Source organism: Rutidosis leptorrhynchoides, chromosome 8, assembly GCF_046630445.1.
Source record: "Rutidosis leptorrhynchoides isolate AG116_Rl617_1_P2 chromosome 8, CSIRO_AGI_Rlap_v1, whole genome shotgun sequence".
Lineage (NCBI taxonomy): Eukaryota > Viridiplantae > Streptophyta > Magnoliopsida > Asterales > Asteraceae > Rutidosis > Rutidosis leptorrhynchoides.
The window spans coordinates 137,120,957-137,131,417 of NC_092340.1; the positions used below are offsets into that span (position 1 = coordinate 137,120,957).

Genomic DNA, 10,461 nt, shown 5'->3' on the forward strand with positions numbered 1-10,461 from the left:
CCCCGCAGCGAAGCGCGAGTCCGTTTTCCTCGTTCATACTAATATGCAAGAGGTAAACCACTTTGAAATAATAAAGACCTAGCAACATGAAGCTAATATCTATGTTTTATTTCCACAACACCATTTTATTGTGGTGTGTAAACACAAGATGTCTGATAAATAATACCATTATCTTTATAAAAAGTTTCCATTTTATGATTAGTAAATTCAGACCCATTCTCACTTCTAATAACTTTTACAGTTTTGTCAAATTGATTATTTAACATCTTTTAAAAAGATTCCAGATTATAAAATGCCTCATCTTCATACTTAAGTAAATACAACCAAATAGCTCTAGAATAATCATCTAGTAAGAAAATATATTATAACCTTGTCTACTAACAACTTTATAAGGACCCCAAACATCAAAGTTAACTAGATCACTAACAGAAACATACTTATGATCACCCAGAAGAAAAGGCTCCCTTGATTATTTTTCCTTATGGAAAATTTCACAAACATTTTTAATAGTACTAGGATTCACCCTAATCTGGTCTTTAAGAATACTTAAAACCTTATTTGAAGGGTGTTCTAGTCCACAATGCCACAAATTAGCAGAAGCATTACACATACTATTCACATTAAGATTATTACCTTGATTACAATCAACATATAAATACCATTATTCTCATTACCATTCCCCAAAATCTATCTTAAAGTCAAATCCCGAATGTAACAAAACTTAGCATCAAAAACAACAAACATATTACAATCCGTCAAGAGTTTACTAACTAAGGAAAAACACTAAACAAATTGATATTTTTTGACAACTTAAGATTCTTAATTTTAGTGATTTTAGAACAATTCCTATTGGATTGACAGACAACAAGGTTTTAATGTGAAACATTATAAAATTACTCAAATCAATTCAATCACCAGTTATCATAACTGGTTAAGTAACAACATAATCTATAATCCAACCTTTAGTAGGATTATTTTTGAAAACATTTGTAGCTTTAGAAAACTCATTGAAGTTTGTATTAAAAAACACATTATAATTCACAAAAGTACATGGAATATTGACCTGAGCAATACCATCAATAGATTGATCTTTAATTAAATTCATAAGCTTGTTAATTTAATCGGGAGAGAAAGGCATAACAGACATCAGATTAGAAGGACTCTGCATAGAATTTTAACTAAATCCAGACTTCTTATTCATGTTACCAGTATTCCCAGTCCTTTTTACCCACTCGTAAACATTTAGAACATTTCAAATAAAGGTTAGGACCATTTCTAATTCTTTTTCTACTATCATAAGTTTGGCAACAAGAAAAGTAGAGTTTTGACCTTCTTACCAACATTAGTATTAGAAGAATTTATATGTGATTCTTCCCTAGAAATGATAGCAAAAGAACTTTTGATACTAGGTAATGGATCTCTACTCAAAATATTACTTCTGATTGAAGAATATGACTCATTTAACCCCATCAAAAACTGCATCACTCAAAATATTATGATCACATAATATGAACAATCTAAGACAATAATATAAACCAGAATTGAATCAATCAAAGAAGATGTATGAACGAAGAGAGAATGATCGACAGAATAAAACCCTAGAATAATCAGATTACTTGGCCAACATATTAACCTTATTTACATAAAGACCCCTCAAATACTTAGCCTTCCAACTTTAGCCACAACACCTTAATCAACATATATTCCATGTTTTCTTATTTCAACTTTGACCACCAACTATTTTAGAATTAACAGCAACAATCCTGATCAGCCTTAAACTGAAAAAAACAACACTTTAAGTAAGAACCAGAATAACATTCAAGGAAAAGATTTTAATAACTTGTAGTTTTAACAACCTTTCTTCTTTAGTATATTTTCTTTTTGTATGTTCAACCAAAAACGGAACAAAGAAAATACAACTTATGTTTTTGTTTTGTCAAAACCAATTTTATTAGAACCAAAACCAAAATATATTAAAGAAATCATGCTTTTCAATTGATTTTGCTTCGTATAATAAAAAGATGAAACAAGTTTTGTGTTGTATCGCTCATATATCAACCAGAGACAATAATTTCATATCTTTAATATATATCTTGTAGGTTTAAGGTTTTGTTAGTATATATATATATATATATATATATATATATATATATATATATATAGGGTGAAGATCTATGGAGAACTCATGGTAGTAGAGAACTCATGGAACTCGTGCAGATTCACTAAATCTGCGTGCAGATTCACATATTTTTTTATTTTTTTTTGCAGATTTTTTTTCTGTTCAGAATTTTTTTTTTTTTGCAGATTCAGTCAATCTGCGTGCAGATTGACGATTTTTTTCAGTTTTTTTTTTTTTTACAGATCGACTTTTTTTCAGTTTTTTTTTTATGCAGATTGAGTCAATCTGCGTGCAGATTGAGTCAATCTGCGCTTTTTTTTGCAGTTTTTTTTTTTTTGCAGTGCAGATTGAGTCAATCTGCGTGCAGATTGACGTTTTTTTGCAGTTTTTTTTTTTTTGCAGATTCACTTTTTTTTTCTGTGCAGATTCGCTGTTTTTTTTTTGCAGTTTTTTTTTCCAGATTGTATTTTTTTTCCAAGATTGAAGCTCAATCTCCACATAGATTGAAGTTCAATCTATGAGTTCTATGGGTTCTCTACATACTCTAGTTCTCTAGGGATCCTTTCACTATATATATATATATATATATATATATATATATAGTGGTAGGATCAAGAGGGAAGTAACCATTCGGGGGGAAGCAAAAACTTTTTTTTTTTTCGTTTTTTGAAAAAACTTTGTTCACGAACATTATAGATGAGATGAAAATATGAACATTTAGTAGAGACACTTTGTGATAAATGTTTTTATTTTGGCGGAAAAACGCTCGAAGAAGTAATATATAACAATTATCGTATTTTTCGAGCGTATTTTGAGGTTTTAGCTATTGGGGTTTAGATATTAGGGTTTATAGGGTTTAGATATTAGGGTTTAGAAATTTAGGGTTTAGGGTTTAGATTTAGGGTTTAGATTGAGTTTTTAACACGAACGGTTTAGAGTTTAGGGTTTAGGTTTAGGGTTTAGGGTTTGGTGTTTTGGGTTTATGGAATAAACCCAAAACACCAAACCCTAAACCCTAAACCCTAAACCCTAAACCCTAAACGCTAAATCGGGCTAAATTTTACTTCACAAAACATGAAAAAAAAACGTTCATATTCTTCACGAACAATATTATCTTGAATGTTATTTTTGTCGATCGTTTTCCCGCCTAAATAATAACATTCATCACGAAGTGTCTCTTCTAAATGTTCATATTTTCGTGTGATCTTGATGCCGGAAAAAAAATTTCAAAAAAAACGAAAACAGAAAAAAAAATTTGCTTCCCCCGCTTCCCCCCGTTTGGTTACTTCCCCATTGATCCTGCCCCTATATATATATATATATATATATATATATATATATATATATATATATATATATATATATATATTTTTATATATATATATATAAATATAACTTAAATCCAAAGTAATTTGTTTTAAGAATATCTAAAAAATAGTTTGACTTGAACTAAATTCCCAATTAATAAATTAGCATTAAATTAATAATTAGTCATTAATATTTAATAATAATTTTTATTTTGAATTGATAAATAATAATAATAAACTCAACTAATTAATAATTTCCAATATCATTTCTCTCTATTTGATGATTATAGATATGAATATATTATACTATTATATACCTATAAATGGATATCTAAGTGCCCAATGTGTGTGACTTCGTGGGCTTGTACATAAGCGGTAGTATAGATTTGTGTTATGACGTGGTAAATCAACAAACTCCCACTTGTGCATGACATAACATATAGAAAGTTATACTTGTATATAGGCGATAGTATAGATTTGTGTTATCACTGCTTGAACATCAAACGCTAATGTGTTGTATTTTGTAAAATTCTATTTTGGCTCCTTTGAATTTTTAAAGATATTGGGTCTCTTAGTTTTTGCGTTTGTAAACGCTAACTTAATCATTGAATGGACGAAAGTGAAATTTTAGGCTTTTAATATACGATACTATAATACTTAAGTCAAGTGGACGATTATAAGTTGGGTCGAAAGCACACCTTTTGTTATGTAACGGGTCATTTTATATCAAATGATGCATTGACCGTGTCATGAATGTTGTGTTTAGATTGATATACATTTTGAGGCTAAAAAGGGATATGATGATTGGTTTGTTCTTTGATGGTCATTTGGGTCACTTGAAAATGGGTCAAAATACTTAAAAGTACTGAAGTCTGTTGTAGGGCAATTGCGCGCCGCGAACTTGGGTTGCACGCCACACGCAGTTTTGGCATGAAACTGAGACATTTTTTTTCTTCTTAAATTTGGGTTAAGGGCGTTTCACTAAGTTCATGGAAGATAAGATGGTTGTTAATAATGGGGAAGGTGATAAACCCAAGAATGTGGAAATTGTTCCTATCAAAATGATATCAACTACTTCCAAAGCAAAGACCATTGAACTTGGATGATGATGATGAGTTTGAGAATTGGGGAGGCTCGGAAGAAATTAGTGGAAGATTTAAGAGAAGCATTTATTCGTGAAATAGCATTGAAATGTGATGGATTTAAAATAATAAATAAAAATGGATGATCGAGGTGAATTCCTTATGCCTTGTAAACTTGAGGATAAAAAGATTTATGATGGACTTGTCAATTTGGGAGCGAGTGTTAATGTAATGCCTTATGATAGGTCAGATCATAGTGAGATTAGAAAATTTGATAAAATTAAGTGAGACTCGGTAAGTGAAGAACAGATTCGGTATTAGAGAGATTCAGTATATTTACATTCCACAGTTTCTTAAACTAGTTTACAATGCAATGACTATCTAATTATGGCTACTTAGGTTTCTTATATAGCTGATAATGCTAAAAACAAACAATTATTTCATAGCATTATCCTTCAAGAAAGACAAGCATTTAGTTGCAATTGTTCTATTTACAAGTGATATTCGTTGAAATAATAAAAGGTGAAGACAAAAGACAGAATCGGCGATTTGAAGACGCAAATAACAAAAAAGCTAAAAAGTACAAAGTACAATTCAAGTGGTTCAATTTATTGATGAGAAACATCTCAAAATTACAAAAGTACAAGCCGCAAAACGCAAAGTACAAGATATTAAATTATACGAAAAGGTGTTCGAAAATCCGGAACTGAGACATGAACCAACTATCAACGTACGACCCAACGGAGCTAAAAATACAAGTCAACTATGCACAAGAATATAATATAATATATAATTAATTATATATATTTTATATTATAAAATAATCAGCAGCCCACGTTTAATTCATTTGGTGAGCTGGAATCCAAAGTTCCGCGACTGCAGAGCTGTGAGGAACAATTGTACCGCGATTGCGGAGCACTACAGTTAAAAATGGGCCTATAAAAGGCCCCGAATTCAGCCGATGAACGCACCCCTTTTTCTTTCTATCTATCTACGTATATATATATATATATATATATATATATATATATATATATATATATATATATATATATATATATATATATATATATATAATTTTAATTTTAATTTTAATTTAAGTTTAATAATAATAAGGTTATAGTGGCGAATGTTTTAAGTTTGTAAGTCGAAACTCTGTCCGTGTAAACACTACACGATTAATTTCATCGTAAGTTATGTTCAACCTTTTTAAATTAATGTCTCGTAGCTAAGTTATTATTATGCTTATTTAAGCCGAAGTAATCGTGATGTTGGGCAAAATATTAACATAGGGTTATTGGGCTTTGGACCATAATTGGGGTTTGAACAAAAGACCGACACGTGTGGAAATTGGACTATGGGCTATTAATGGACTTTATATTAATTAAATGATATCTCGTTGATTTACTATAGAGATTTATAATTTGACGTGTTTATATATAACCACATACGCTTGACTGGGTACGGTGGGCGGGATATCTATAAATACTAATAATTATTCATTTGACCGGACACGGGGATGGATTAATAGTCACTGAACTTAATAAAACAGAGGTGGATTACATTCAAGGGTAATTGGTGTAATTGTTAACAAAGTATTAAAACCTTGGATTACATGCAGTCGATAACCTGGTGTATTCATTAAACAAAGTATTAAGACCTTGTTACAGTTTAAGTCCCCAATTAGTTGGAATATTTGACTTCGGGTATAAGGTTAATTTGGCGAAGACTCTCGCACTTTATAATTATGACCAATGGACTATTATGGACAAAACCAGATGGACATATCGAATAAACCAGGACAAAGGACAATTAACCCATGGTAATAAATTAAAATCAACACGTCAAACATCATGATTACGGAAGTTTAAATAAGCATAATTCCTTTAATTTATATCTCATTGCACTTTATTTATCGCCATTTTATTTATCGTACTTTAAATTATTGCACTTTTAATTATCGCACTTTTATTTTATCGCATTTTTATTTATCGTCATTTACTTTACGCCTTAAATTAAGTTAATATTTTGCATTAGGACTTAAAATCGACAAACCGGTCATTAAACGCTAAAACCCCCTTTTTATAATAATAATAATAATAATAATACTACTTATATAAATATTTATACAAATATAGTTTTCAAAATTATAGCGTTAAACTTAGTTGTATCCCTGTGGAACGAACCGGACTTACTATAAACTACACTACTCTACGATTAGGTACACTGCCTATAAGTGTTGTAGCAAGATTTAGGTATATCCATTCAATAAATAAATAAATAACTTGTGTAAAATTGTATCGTATTTAATAGTATTTCGTAGTAAAATATAATCTATTTCGTACTACACCTCGCACACATCAAGTATTTTTGGCGCCGCTGCCGGGGAACTCATCAACGCCGAAGCGAATCGCTATATAAAAAAAAGATTTTTATTAAGTTTTAATCTATTTTTGTAAAAATATATTTTTATATATGTTTTAAATATATAAATTAGAAAAATAATATATATATATATATATATATATATATATATATATATATATATATATATATATATATAATATTTAGTTTATAAATTTATTTCTAATTTAAGTTTTTAAAATATAAGTTTTATTTTCTAAAAATTAAAATTAGAAAATAAAAAATAAAAAATATATATATAAAAAATTGAACCTGCGAATTTTGAGCCTGCACAATTCTGAACTGCATTACTCCGCAATCGTGGAGATCTTTGGGCAGTAAATATCCGCAGTCGCGGAGCCGTCTAACAGACTGCAACATTTGACTTCATTAATTACGGAATTAGGGTTTTATTTTTAATTAATATTATTATTATACCCTAATTAGGTTTACAAATAATATATTTGTTTTTAGCTTTAGTTTTATTTGTAATTTTAAGTTTAAATAATGTTATTAAGATTAATATTTTTTATAAAATATAATATAAAAATAATATTTTTATAAAATTTGTATTTTTATCATTTTAGTTATAATTTGTATTTTTATCGTTTATTCGTAATTTGTAATTTATCGTTCGTAATTAATTTTAAGTTTAGTATTTTGCCATAGTATTTCTAGATCTTTAGGATTTGCTGTAAAATCCCTTAAGTGCTTTTTCTTTAGATTAAGATTTAGGCGCTTTAGAATTTTACGAGGTCACTTATCGCTTTAATATTTAATAGATTTTAGTGCCTATTAAGTTATTGCCGTTTTGGATATAGAATTCCTTTTAAGCTTTAATTCCTTTAGACGCAACTTTTTATATTTAGTTTTTAGACTTTTAAGTTTCGACGCTTTACTTTCTTATTATTATTTTTCGACCTTTTATTTTTCGACGTTTTTCGACGCACTCTTTTTCTTTCTCGTTTCTACGCTCTAGTTTTTAGGACATAGATTTTACCTTCAAAATTTCGACGAAAAAAATTATTTTAAGCGGTTAAATTGATAGACATCCAAATTTTTTGGTTCGTAGTAATATTGGATTTGTTAGTGGCGAGTTGTGAGCTTCCGATTTAAAGGGTCCTGGCTACCTGCTGCATCTATTGGCTATTCGAAACGTGGGCAAAATCAAAAAAGTCTATTAATTTGATAACTTATATAATTTTTTTTATTTTTATAACTAATAGGATATTCAGTGAATGCACTGAGCAAAACGTTCATCACCTTTTATACGTTCACCACCTGTAACTCGATCAAGACATCTAGCCAATATCGTCGCCGTTGATTTTTCTTTAGAATCATCATCAAGTCGACCAAGTACTCCAATTCAAATTTCCGATAATCCATTTTTTGAACCCGACCTCACAATTGAGAACCCGGAAGATATTCAAGGACAATTCAGAGATCCTGAACCACTAATCATTCCTCCTGAACCACAAATCATTCAACCAGAGATTGTCGAGGAAGAAACCATTAAATCAGAATCCTCTAGCGATTCAGATTCAACAAACTCAATCATGAAAAATCAGGAACCTCTAAGTATGGAAGATCGAATGAGAGCTACACGCACTGGCCAAGGTCATGCCATTACTCAACCAGAAATTAATGTGCCAGATTATGAAATCAAAGGACAAATCTTACACATGGTAACTAATCAATGCCAATTTAGTGGTACGCCAAAAGAAGATCCAAAAGAACATCTTCGTACCTTTAATAGGATCTGTACTCTATTCAAAATCAGAGAAGTTGAGTATGAACAGATCTATCTCATGTTATTTCCCTGGACTTTAAAGGGAGAAGCTAAAGATTGGTTAGAATCGTTACCTGAAGGGGCGATTGACACATGGGATGTTTTAGTTGAAAAATTTCTTAAAAGATTCTTTCCGGCATCTAAAGTCGTGAGACTTCAAGGAGAAATTGTTACGTTCACACAAAAGCCAAATGAAACTTTATATGAGGCATGGACAAGATTTGGAAAGTTGTTGAGAGGATGTCCTCAACATGGTTTAGACACTTATCAAATAGTACAAATATTCTACCAAGGATGCGACATTACTACACAAAAAGACATCGACATAGTAGCTGGTGGTTCCATTATGAAGAAAACCGCAACTGAAGCTTATAAAATTATTGATAACACAGCCTCCCACTCACATGAGTGGCACCAGGAAAAAGATATTCCTCGTTCATCTAAAGCGGCCAGAGCCAATTCTAGCCATGACTTTGATTCCATTTCCGCAAAGTTAGATGCTTTCGATAGACGAATGGAAAACATGACTAAAGATATTCACGCAATGTGAATTAGTTGTGAGCAGTGTGGAGGACCACCTTTGACAAAAGATTGTCTCAGTATTGAACAAACAATGGAACAAAGAGAGAATGTTTCATATATGAACCAAAGTCCTGGAAATAATTATCAAAATAATTATCAACCGCCAAGACCAAACAACAATCAAAATCAGAATTATAACCGAAATATTTCATACAACAACCAACAAGGTCCTAGCAATCAACAAGTATCCAATAATACTTACAACCAACAAAGACCTATTTTTCCAAATAAACCACCACAAACCGATGATAAAAATCCAAATTTAGAAGATATGATGTCGAAGCTAGTTGAAACGCAGTTTTTCACATCTCAGAAACAAACTAATGAACAAAATGCTCAAGCATTTAGAAATTAACAAGCTTCTATTCAAAATCTAAAACAAGAAGTAAGTAACCTAGCAAGTTTGATAGGTGAAAGAAAACCGGGGAGTCTACCTAGCGATACAAATGCTAACCCCCGGAATGAAACAGCTAAAGCCATTACCACGAGAAGTGGTATTACACTTAAACCACCTGAAATACCTGTAATTTCTGATGACTCTATTCCTACTACACAGGCACCACAGCCTGAGCAAGAGAAGGAAACAGAACCAGTAGTTGAAAAGGTTAATGAAGATAATACAATTAAGGCTAAACCTTATGTTAAACCATACCAACCACCACTTCCTTACCCGAATAAAATGAGAAAAGAAAGAATTGAAGCCGAGCAATCCAAATTCTTAGATATGTTTAAACAAATAAATGTCAATCTTCCTTTCATTGATGTAATTTCAGGAATGCCAAGATACGCTAAATTCCTGAAAGATCTAATCAAAAATAGAAAGAAAATGGAAGAACTCTCGGCTGTTACAATGAATGCTAATTGTTATGCAGTGCTATTGAATAAACTACCAGAAAAACTCTCAGATCCAGGAAGTTTCACAATTCCATGTTTTCTGGGTAGTCTTAATTCAATAGAAGCATTGGCAGACTTAGGTGCTAGTGTAAATTTAATGCCGTATTCATTATACACTAAACTAGACCTCGGAGAAATGAAACCAACAAGAATAAGTATACAACTAGCAGATCGATCAGTAAAATATCCTAGAGGGATAATAGAGAACATGCTAGTTAAAGTTGGTACTTTAGTATTCTCAGCAGATTTTGTTATTCTGGACATGGAAGAAGATTCTCGAGTTCC

General features: G+C 30.8%; 1 non-coding gene across 1 annotated transcript; it reads right to left on the minus strand.

Annotated features, from left to right (window-relative positions):
- Nucleotides 1-8,851: 8,851 nt before the first annotated feature.
- On the minus strand, nucleotides 8,852-8,958 carry LOC139865379 (small nucleolar RNA R71). The gene has a single exon (XR_011764903.1). It is a non-coding gene; the product is annotated as a small nucleolar RNA R71 (small nucleolar RNA).
- Nucleotides 8,959-10,461: the final 1,503 nt, after the last annotated feature.